The following is a 12,714-nucleotide window of genomic DNA, read 5'->3' as shown; positions in this document are numbered from 1 at the left end:
CGGGCCTAGACCCTTCTTCAGAAATTTCTGAAGAAGGGTCTAGGCCGGAAACGTCAGCTGATTTCTGAAGAAGGGTCTAGGCCCGAAGCGTCAGCCTTCCTGCTCCTCTGATGCTGCTTGGCCTGCTGTGTTCATCCAGCTCTACACCTTGTTATCTGACAAGCATTTCATGATGGCAGCACTTGTTTTAAAAACATTTTACCGCTGCCTTTACCCATAAATCTGAGCAGTGTAATTTTCAGTTCTGTGGCAGCGAAAGCTTCACTGAATGCTATTCTGCCTTTTTAAATCGCCAATCCAAGGTCAGGATATTCAGTGATACATTAAGGAGCCATCGACAGGAGAGTGTGTTAAGAAGCCAATAATGACAGATGGAGCTCAGCAATGGGCAGCCTTGGCAAATGAAACGCACGGCCATCTGGTTTGGGACGTACGCCCTCGATCATGTTCTTCCACTGCTCTCTACATTCATTCCTGACAGGAGTAGGATAGGGGTGAGGTGGGGGTTGTGCATGACGAGGATTAAGGAAACAAGTTCACCACAAGCTGAGCTGGGTCACCAGGTCTTCTTGTCTAATTTGACAGGAGTCAGTTGTCCAACCCTCCAGTCACCCTCCACACTCCCTTCCTGCCCCTGCTCTCTAATTGGCATTCTTCATCTTCATGAGCAGGCACGTGAATGATGCCTTGTGAAAAACCGTCACATATTAATAGGCTCCCGAGTGGATTTCAATGGCTCAAGCCCTAACCTTTTATCCACAATGCGTAACTAATCTTCTCAAATTCATTCTTCACTTTGTCTTGGTTTTAATGATCCTGCATGTTCTGAACATGAATTATTTAACATTCTGGCAGGTCTCCCATGGCATCACCTGCTGTAAGCTGAATAGCGTAGCATTTTATAAAACAGGAGAGATTCACAAACAGTGTTCAGACAGAGAGACATCCCCATTAGTCTCGGAAAGACAGCACTCCCACAGACTCGGCTATCTGCACACATCCTTGACGAGGTATTTAAAAACCACAATCTTCTGACTCACAAGTTGAGAATGATACCAAATGGGTTAAGGCTCGGGATGAAATTCTAACCTGGTTGTTAAGTAAATCAAGGTTTATCGGCCAATTTTTCCTTGGTCAGGCTGTTGTGTAGATTGGACTGTGCTTATCAGTTTTAGACAGGTGAGTTTGCAACTGCCTTATTCCATTGGGGCACCTCTATCATTTTGTATCCCTGCCCACCTTCTCAACCAATGGAGCACCACTACTGCTCCCTCAGGACCCCAGCGGTGGCCTTTTGCTGCCTGACAATCCATTCTAGTGGGGTTCTTTATCATTCCCCTGAGTTCACACATCAGTTTGGCCTTGTGGATGGCAATGCACTGTCCTGGAGCTCAATGCTCAAACTGGTATCACCATATACATTTATCATTACCTCATTCAGTTCAGCTTCTGCCCTGTGCCAACCATCCCCCCTAACCACTCCCCCACTGCCCTCCAACTCCCTCTCCCCTACATCCCCTTACCCACACTTTATAAAAAGAAAAGCTTGGGTGGTGGGGGTATTGCTGGCTACTGACCACCTCTAGTTGCACAGAGGGCAGATAAGAGTCAACCACATTGCTGTGAGTCTGGAGTCACGTGTAGACCAAGCCAGATAAGGATGGCAGATTTCCTTCTCGAAAGGACAGATGGGTTTTTACAAAAATTGCCATTGGTTACATAGTTACCATTAGATTAGCCTTTTATCGCAGATTTTTTTTTTCCTTTTTATTAAATTCAAATTTCACCATGGTGGGATTCAAACCCATGATCTCAGAACATTAGCATGGGGTTTTAGATTAATAGCTCAGTGATATTACCGCTACCCCAAAACTTCTCTCACATCTCCAAGTTTAGATCAGGATGTCACTTTCAATTTAACACGATCCAGCTAGCTGCTGACCATCTCACTGTTCTCTCTAAGAGTGCTTCCAAAGCTGAAACTGAACAGGGCAGGAAAGAGATGAAGGAATTTGAAGGGAGTTGAGGTAAAAACTGTTCACTCACTGGAGTAACATTTGGCACAAAGGATGATGCAAGTAGATAGTTGATTATCTCCTCTTTAGGATGTCTGATTAATCTTTACTACATTTTCCCCTGACACAAAGATATTTAGGAGAGTTAGTTGTGAGGAGTTATAGAGTCATAATCATATAGCACAGAAACGGACCCTTCGGTCCAACCAGTCCATGCTAATCGTAATCCCAAACTAAACTAGTCCCACCAGCCTGCTCCTGGCCCATATCACTCCAAACATTTCCTTTTTGTGCATTTATCTAAATGTCTTTTAAATTTTGTAACTGTGCCCGCATCTACCACTTCTTCTGAAAGTTCATTCCAAACACAAACCACTCTCTGTGTAAAAAAACTGCCCTCATGTCTTTTTTAAATCTTTCTCCTCTCACCTCAAAAATATTCCCCCTTGTCTTGAAATCCTCAACCCTAGGGAAAAGACACTTGCCATTCACTTTATCTATATCCTTCATGATTTTATGAATCTCTATAAGGTCACCTCTCAAAGTCCCAGCTGATCCAGCCTTTCCTTACAACTCAAACCTTCCATTCCCGGCAATATCTTTGTAAATCTTTTCTGAACTCTCTCCAGTTCAATATCCTTCTGTAACAGGAAGACCAGAACTGGACACATTACTCCAGAAGAGATCTCACCAACGTCCTTAAAGAGGTTGCAGAGGGATTTAGATAAGTTATGCGAACAGATTAAAAATTTGACAGAGGGGTATAAAGGTGAAATTATTCACTTTGACTGGAAGAACAGAAACGCAGTATACATTACAATTGAAATGGAGAGAGATTTAGTGGCGCAGAGAGATTTGGATGTCCTGGTTCAGGATCACAAAATGTTAAATGTTGTTGCAGCAGGTTCTTCGGAAGGCAAATGGAGTGTTGGTGTTTATTGCAGAGGAAAATGGAAAGTGAAAATAGGGAAGGTTTCCCACAGTGGTACAGAATATTGTTGGGTCTGCATCCTGAGTTTTGATCTCCTAACTTGAGAAAGGTCATCATTACATTTGAAGCAGTTCAAACTGATTCCTGGTGTGGAAACATCTGTCTTGATGACAAACGGTTGAACAGGTTGGGCCTGTTTCCATTGCAGTTGAGCAGAATGAGGTGATCTCATTGAATAGTATAAGATTCTAAGGGGCTTTGACAGAGTAGGTGTTGAGTATTTGTTACCTCCCCCAGGGGACTTACAACTCGGGGCTCCCATTTAAAGGGTAGAGGAGGAGGAATTTCTTCTCTCACAGTGTTGGTAGACTTTGGAATTCTCTTCCCCAGATGGCAGTGGAGGCTGGATCATCAAATCGATTAAAAATGATAGAGTTTTGATCTACAAGAGGCTGGTGGAGGCAGGGGTTTGGAGTTGAGGCTACCATCAGATGAGCCATGATCTTACTGAATGGACAGAGCAGCCTAGAGGGGCCAAATGGTCTTTTTCTGCTTCAACGTTTTGCTTCAACCATCTTCAGCTGCCTCAACAATGACTTTTTCTTTCTCATAACGTCTGAAGTAGGTTTCCTTACTGATAACGCCCAGGACTGGCACCTTACCATTCTGAGGTATAGGATCTTCAGGAAGGACAGGGCAGGGTGTAAAAGAAGAGGATGTTTGATATTTTTAGTTAGGGAGTCAGATACTGTAGTAAAGAGCGACAATATCATGGAAGGGTCCGCAAATGAGGCTTCATGGGTCATGCTTAGGAATAAAAAGGGGACAGACAAACCTCTAAGGATGTATTATAAACTCCCAAATTGTCAACAGGCAATGGAGAAACTGTTATATAGGGAATAATAGGGCAATTACATTGGGGGATTTCAAAAACTAATTCATTATCAATTAGGAAAATCATAGTACAAAGGATATAGAGGGATCAGATTTCTTGAAAAACAAATGAAAACGTTTTATATCAACATGTCGAAGGTCCAACAAGAGACGGTGCAATTCCAGACCTAATTCTGGGGAATGAAGCTGGACAGGTGATTGTGGTGACTGTGGGGGAGCATTTTAATGATTTCTTTTTGCTCGTGGGACATTGACATTGCTGTCTGGGCCAACATTTATTGACCTTAGTTGCCCTTGAGAAGGTGGTGTTGAGCTGCCTTCTTGAACCGCTGCACTCCACATGTTGTAGGTAGACCCACAGCACCCTTAAGGAGAGAATTCCAAGATTTTGACCCAGCACCAGTGAAGGAACCAAGATATATTTCCAAGTCAGGATGGTGAGTGGCTTGGAAGGGAATTTGTAGGTGGTGGTGTTCCCGTGTATCTAATACCCTTGTCCTTCTAGAAACAAGTGGTTGTGGGTTTGGAAGATGCTGTCTAAGGATCTTTGGTGAATTTCTGCAGTGCATCTTGTAGATAGTACACACTGCTGCTACTGAGCGTTGGTGGTTGAGGGAGTGAATGTTTATGGAGGTGGTGCCATTCAAATGGGCTGCTTTGTCCTCGTTGCTATTAAGCTTCTTGAGTGTTGTCGGAGCTGCACCCAAACAGGCAAATGAACAGTATTCCATCACACTCCCGACTTGTGCCTTGTAGATGATGGAAAGGCTTTGGGGGGTCAGGAGGTGAGTTACTGACCACAGTATTCCTAGCCTCTGACCTGCTTTTGTAGCTGCTGTGTTTATGTGGCAAGTCCAGTCCAGTTTCTGGTCAATGATAACCCCCAGAATGTTGATAGTGCTGGTAACACCATTGAATATTAAAGGATGGTGGTTAGATTGTCCTTTATTGGAGATGTTCATTGTCTGATATTTGTGTGGCATGAATGTTACTTGCCACTTGTCAGCCCAAGCCTAGACATTGCTCAGATCTTGTCGCATTTGCGGAGGAGTTGTGAATGGTGCTGAGCATTGTGCAATCATTGTCGAATATCCCCACTTTGACCTTATGATAGAGAAAAAGTCATTGATGAAGCAGCAGAATCATCAGAGAGTTTGCCCCCTGCTTCCCATTGATTCCAGTTTAGCTAGCGCTCCTTTGGCCACACTTGGTCGTGTGTGAAGCTGAAGACATTGGAAGAATGTTAAATGAATACTTCACATCTGTCATTACCCGGGAGAAGGAAGATGCAAGTTCAGAATTCGAGAAGTTGGGCTGTGAAGTTCTTCAGCAGATTGATATTAGAAGCGAGGAGGAATTGGAGTTTTTCTTGGATGTAAAAGTGGAAAAATCCCCAGCCCCAGGGGTAACTTATATCCCAGACTATTATGGGAGACAAGGGAGGAAATTACAGGGGTTCTGACCCAATATTTTAAATTGTCTCTGGCCACAGGGGAGGTACCAGAAGACTGGAAAATAGCTGATGGTTCCACTTTCCAAGAGGATAGTAGAGATAGTGCAGAGAACCATAGATCAGTGAGTCTAACATGAGTGTTTGAGAAATTATTGGAGAAAACAGTGAAGAAGAAAATTAATCTCCATTTAGAGAAGCAAGGTTTGATCAGCAATAGTCAGTGTGGCTTTGTTAGAGGGGCATCATGCCTAACAAATCTGGTGGAATATTTCAAGGAGGTGACCATGTCTATAGATCATGTAGCTCAAATGGATTTCAGTAAGGACTTTGACAAGGTCCCACATGGGCAACTGATAAAGAAGGTAAAAGAGTGGGAAAGCGGGATTTGTGGAGGTAGTCATGTATTTTTGGTAGTGCAGACTTGATAGGCTGAAAGGCCTCTTTGACAGAGTCTGAGTACTCTATGAGATATGGTTCACCTCCTCATCCTTTATTGGAGATGGTCATTGTCTGATATTTGTGTGGCATGAACGTTACTTGCCACTTGTCAGCCCAAGCCTAGACATTGCTCAAATCTTGTCCCATTTGTGGAGGAGTTGTGAATGGTGCTGAATACTGTGCAATCATTGTCAAGTATCCCCACTTTGACCTCACCTGTGGTGAGCACTATCATTGAGAATCAACAAAATCATTCAAGTATAAACACCCATGTGACACACAAACCTGACTTCAACAATATGTCCTTTTCTTCACAGTTGCCTGGTGAAAAAATAACTAGCAATGCAGACATGAAGGAAAAGGAGCTTTGTAAAAGGGTCCACCCTCACCCAATCCCCATCCTGGCAGCACAGTGGCTCGGTGGTTAGCACTGCTGCCACACAGCAAAAGGGACCTGGGTTCAATTCCAGCCTCAGGAGCCTGCACACTATGGGCAATTTAGCATGGCCAATCCAACTAACTTGAACATCTTTGGTCTGTTGGAGAAAACTGGAGCACCCAGCGGAAACCCATGCGGACATGGGGAGTACGTGCAAACTCCACACGGTCACCCGAGGGTGAAATTGAACCCAGGTCCCTGGCACTATGAGGCAGCAGTGCTAACCACTGAGCCACCATACGGCCCATATTAGGGTCCCCCACAGCAACGTGATAATTGCCAAAAAATCTCCTTTTGTAATTACCCAACTGCAAAAAATTAAACTTGTGATCTATCAAGCCAGATCTTATTCTAGGCTCTGAGTTGGTAATAGATCTCGTGTTACTGCCAGGTTGGTTTATAACATCATTACACTTCTGTACTGCAGAGAGACCTGATAGTATATCAGTTATACTTATGAACCGTGGTGTGCCACAGGGGTTGGTGCTGGGACCTTCGTTATTTGTTATTTACAACATGATTAGTAAGTTTGTGGATGATACAAAATTAGGAGGTATCATTGATAGCAAGGAAGGTTATCAAAAATTACAGAGGGATGTTGAACAGTTGGGAAAATGGGCTGAGGATTGGTAAATGCAGTTCAATGCAGGTAAGGGTGAGGTGTTGCACTTTGGAAAGTCAAACCAAGGTAGGACTTGTACAGTAAATGGTAAGGTCCTGAGGAGTGTTGTGGAACAGAGGGATCTAGGAGCACAAGCACATAGTTCATTGAAAGCAGCGTCATGGGTGGACAGGGTGATGAAGAAGGCATTTAGCATGCTGGCCTTCATCAGTTGAGGCATTAAGTATAGGAGTTGGGATATTATGTTACAGTTGTTTGAGTCATTGGTGAGGCCGCACTTGGAGTATTGTGTACAGTTTTGGTCACCCTATTATAGGAAAGACATAGTTAAACTGGAATGTGTGCAAAGAAAATTTACGAGGATGTTACCAGACCAGCAGGACTGAGTTATAGGGAGAGGCTTGCCAGGATAGGACTTTATTCCTTGAAACAAAGGAGAATGAGGGGTGACCTTATTGAGGTGTATAAAATCATGAGGGGCATAGATAGGATGAATGAATATAGTCTTTTTCCCAGGGATGGGGAACTTAAAAATAGAGGGCATAGGTTTAAGGCGAGAGGGAAAAGATTTAAGAAAGACCTGAGGGGCAACTTCTTCACACAGAGAGCAGTGTGTGTATGGAATGGGCTGCCAGAGAAAATGGTTGAGGCAGGTACAATAGCAACATTTAAAAAACATTTGGATAGGTACATGGATGGGAAGGGTTTAGAGGGATATGGACCAAATGTGGGCAGTTGGAGCTAGCTGAGTGGGCACCATGGTCAGCATGGACCAGTTTGGGCCGAAGGGCCTGTTTTCATGCTGTATTACTGTATGACTCTAATTTCCATCAATAACGCCTCCATGATAATTTCCGGATTCAGTGGGAGGTCCATCAAACAAATACTGGTGTCTTATTGAAACCAGTCCACAATTATTCAGGAAAATCTCCTGCAGAATCAGGTATCAGGCCCAATCAATCGAGCTCAGAAGGATGAGAGCGGATCTGATTGACACTGGACAAGCTAGATGCAGGGAGCATACGTTACCCTGGTTGGGATTCTAGATCCAGGGGCCACGGTTTCAGGATAGAGGGTAGATTAGTTAGGATTGAGATGAGGCAGGATTTCTTCACTCAAAGAGTAGTGAACTTGTGGAATTCTCTACCACAGAATGGTGTGGAGTCCAAGTCACTGAATATACTCAAGGAAGAGATTAATGTATTTTTTAAGAGTTTCAAGGGTATGGAGAGAAAGCAGGAATGTGGCATTGAGATAGAGGATCAGCTGTAATCATACTGAATGGCAGTTGGCTCGAAGGGCCGAATGGCCTGCTCCTATGTTTTGATACTATGTCCCGATGCTAAAAGGCATCTTCCTATCAGGTACTGACTTCTCAACTTTCAAAAGGCCACCTCTCTAAATGAGCACATTGAAAACATGACAAAAACATTCTAAACTTTCCCTGAAGTATGGTAGTGTTAGCATTAATGACTGGGAAGAATTTACTGCAAATTGTTCAAAATGGAAATAACTTGTCCATCAAGGTGTAATCATGCTTTGTGTTCAAACCGCACGGCACAGACGAGGAAAGAAATTCTGAACTTGAGATTCCATTACCTCGTGGGAGGTCCTGCCACACGTGCCTTAAGACCTGGAAATCGAAAACCTACCCTTTCACTCATATGAATATATCTAATGATACCTGGGTAGAATTATAGGTTAGTTTATGAAGTAAGAATAACTAATTAGGTAGGAGACACATCAATCTAAAAACTTTTAAAGATAAAGATTCACAGAGGTGTTGACCATTAAAGACATCATTACCACTAGCAGGATAAGCCAGAAAGGTCCACTTTGAAATTAAATTGGGACATGGCAATGAAACACAAACACTATTAATTAAGCACAGACAACAGAAAGGTATAAACCATAGTTTAATCAATGAAAAGAGGCTTTGAGAGAGAAACGGCTACATCGCACCTTGGTGTGAAAATAAGATATTAATTCCTGCAGGAATACTGAAACAATTAATCTGATAAGAGATGGCAAAGATCCTTACTGTATGAAAACCGAAAGAACTGTGGATGCTGTAAATTAGGAACAAAAACAGAAGTAGCTGGAAAAACTGAGCAGCTCTGGCAGCATCTGTGAAGGAAAAAACAGAGTTAACGTTTCGGGTCCGGTGACTCTTCCTTAGAACCTCGGGTCACTGGACCTGAAACGTTAACTCTGATTTTTTATTCAAAGAAGTTGCCAGACCTGCTGAGCTTTTTCAGCAATTTCTGTTTTTGATCCTTACTACTCGAATACTATTGGAAACCGGGATAAGTCAATGCTCATAAAGACAGAGAAAGGAAATATGTTTACTGATAAAACTTTACTGAAGGATTATTTTAAGAGTTGAAACAAAAGGGTGACATGAAGGGAATATGAATATAAAGCATCACAAATAAATCTCACCATTTTATAAAGGAATCATCACTAAATAATTAAGGGATTGGGTTGAATGATGCAGCATCGCATAGAATTTAAAAGAGTAGGCATTTGGAAAACAGGAGAATATACAAATAAGACCCCTTCACTGAAGTTTCAGAAGCATGAGGAACAGTCAGATAATGCTTCTAAAAGATATTTTCTCCTACCAGGAAAAGGTACTTTACTTGCTTGAGGCTTGAAGGTAAAACATCAAAATGTCTATTGTTAGATATTGTTGGATATTCTATTCTTAGCAATTCATAGATATTATGAGATGTTCTGAGATATTCTTGAATAGTTATAAACAACATCAAACTCGATTCTATTATCATAGAATCTTATAATCCCTACTGTGTGGATGCAGGTAATTCGGCCCATCGAGTCCACACCGACCCTCCACAGAGCATCCCACCCAGATCCATCCCCTTACCTCATCCCTGTAACCCTGCATTTCCCATGGCTAAACCATCTAGCCTGCACATCTTTGGACTGTAGAAGGAAACCGGAGCACCCAGAGGAAACTCATGTAGACACAGGGAGAACGTGCAAACTCCACACAGACGGTCGCTCGAGGGTGGAATCGAACCCAGGTCCCTGGCACTTAGGCTTGGTATTACATCTTTTGATAGATTTTGGCATAGCCACTTACTAATCAGCGTAAAATGTTTTGCTTGTTAATTTCTGTTCATAAAGTTGCAAATCTAGCGAGTTAAAGTTTTTTCTGTTACAACTGAAACGAACACTATACTCTAAATGTTCCTTCTGAATGGCTAGTTTGTGTTGCAGAGTGACACCAGTGTTGATTCAATACTGACTGAGTTACTGTGAAGGTCTGACCTTCTTAACAGCTTCCCCCTCACAATTCACAGGCCAGGGTTCATGCTCTACAGTCACGGGTTCAAATCTCACTATGGCAGGGTGGTGGAATTTTCATTAAATTAATAAAATTTTGATTTGAAAACTAGTCTTAGTAATGGACACCATAAAATTAGTGTTCATTGCTGTAAAATCTCATCTGGTTCACTAATGTTCTTTAGGGAAAGAAATCCACCATCCTTACCTGGCCCAGTCTGTATGCGACTCCAGACCCACAGCAACGTGGTTGGCTCTTAAGTTCCCCCTGTAACAGTCTGGCTGTCATTCAGTTGAAGATCAACAAATGCTGGCCTTGCCAGTGACGCCCACATTCCATGAAAGAATAAATACAATAAAAATGAACCTCTGTGTGTAGATTACTGATGCTTCACTTGAACGTTCAGATTGGGATGAGGGATTTGAGTTTAGTGTTGTTTAAATTGCTGTCCGAGCCCTTTAGGACCTGTCAGACACTTTGACCAATAGGTTATAAATGCACTTACCCAAGTGTCCCACAATCCCAGAACAATCAAATCACTGCTTACTCAAGTCTGTACAACCTGTACATAACGAGGTGTAGAGCTGGATGAACACAGCAGGCCAAGCAACATCAGAGGAGCAGGAAGGCTGACGTTTTGGGTCTAGACCCTTCTTCAGAAATGGGGGAGGGGAAGGGGGTTCTGAAATAAATAGGGAGAGAGGGGGAGGTGGATGGAAGATGGATAGAGGAGAAGATAGGTGGAGAGGAGACAGACAGGTCAAAGAGGTGGGGATGGAGCCAGTAAAGGTGAGCATCTGCAGTTCCTACTATCTCTGTACAACCTGTAGCAACTTATTTAAGGAACAAGTAACAGTAAGACTTTAATACTAACAATACTGTTCCTAATTCTCCCCAATCCGCCTGGTCGTTGCAATACTTGTCAAAGTCTCTTGTAATTTTTCTTGGGTTTACAAAGTATTGTTCTGTTTCTCTCTCACCCCAGACAGTAGGTCGCTGTCTTTGTCACACCTTTCATGTCTTCTTCATCTCCAGAAGGTCCAAGAGGGATTGATCTGCAGGTAAATCATGTTTTCATACCTTTTTGGGTGGTTATTCTGGAACTTTCTATAGTTCTGGCCAAGCAGGGAGATTCACTTAATGGTTTGAAACAGTGTCCATGGTTTGGATAGCTTGCTACTGTTTGTTTCTATGTGTAGCAGGGCCTGGTGCCTTTCTGTCTGTTTTTTCATTGAAAATATGCATTCTTCCTTCGTTTGGTCAATAAGTTGTCGGGGATATGTCTGTCCAGGATAACTGTTGATTAGATATGTCCTTTTATACCATGCTCATGTCACAGCACCTGGCTGCTGTGTTTGCACTGTGTTCTAGTTTCTGGGTTTGCAATTTGCAGAGCTTTATTTGGCCAATGTATCCCATACCCAGCATCCCTTGCTGTTTAGCCAAGCTGACAATCTACTTTTGTTTTAGCAGCATCAGGCTGCTACAGCATGATGTAGGGGGTTGAGGGTTTAGAAGGTAGTGTTGGAGGACCTTGGTGAGTTGCTGTAGTATGTCTTGTAGATTTAACTCTAGTAATTGTAACGAGGTCAGCATGGTGGTCTGCATCAAATATGAGTTCCATGATTGAAGCTGTTAATCTGGTCCAATTGAGGAGCCCTGGCTGACAGATAAGAACAGGAATATCAGAGATCCTGTTCACTCTGAAAACTGACTCTGAGAGAACTGGATCAGTGTCAAGGGGTCTCCACGTGTAAATGAAGGGTGACGTGGTGACACGATACCAGCCTATGTGGAGTTATTTCAATGATACTAAGATGTAGCAGCAGAAGTAAGCCATTCAAGCCCATCAAGTCTGTTCCACCATTCATTGAGTTCATGTCTGATCTGATAATCCTCAACTCCACTTTCCTGTATTTTCCCCATAACCTTTGATTCCTTTCCAAATGTGAAGTCTCTCTCAGCCTTGAATATATTTAAATAAACTAGCCTCAATGTCCCTCTTGCAGTAAAGAACTCAATGGATTCACTCCCCTCTGAGAGAAATTCCTTCTTACCTCTGTCATAAATGCGTAACCCCTTATTCTGAGATAATGCCCACTGGTCCTAGACTCTCCCACAAGGGATAACAACCTTTCTGCACCTCCCCTTCGAATCCTCTTAAGAATTTTGTATATTTCAATAAGGTCATTTCTTATTCTTCTAAACTCCAATGAGTAGAGGCCCAATCTACTCAACCTCTCCTCATAAGACAGTCCCTCCATTCCCAGTATCAGCCTAATGAACCTTCTCTGGACCGCTGCCCATGTGCATTTTGTGATGGAGGGGGTGAGTGTTGAAGCTGGTGCATGTGGCGCCAATCAAGTGGGCTGCTTTGTCCTGGATGGTGTCAAGCTTCTTGAGCGTTGTTGGAGCTGCACCCATCCAGGCAAGTGGAGAGTATTTCATCACACTCCTGACTTGTGCCTTGTAGGTGGTGGACAGGCTTTGAGGAGCCAGGAGGTGAGTTACTCGCTGCAATATTCCCAGCCTCTGACCTGCTTTTGTAGCCACTGTGTTTACTTGCTGATCCAGTTCAGTTTCTGGTCAATGGAACTCCCAGGATGTTGATA

The sequence above is a fragment of the Rhincodon typus genome, chromosome 3 (genome assembly GCF_021869965.1).
Source record: "Rhincodon typus isolate 14 chromosome 3, sRhiTyp1.1, whole genome shotgun sequence".
Lineage (NCBI taxonomy): Eukaryota > Metazoa > Chordata > Chondrichthyes > Orectolobiformes > Rhincodontidae > Rhincodon > Rhincodon typus.
This window is presented reverse-complemented; position numbering follows the sequence as displayed.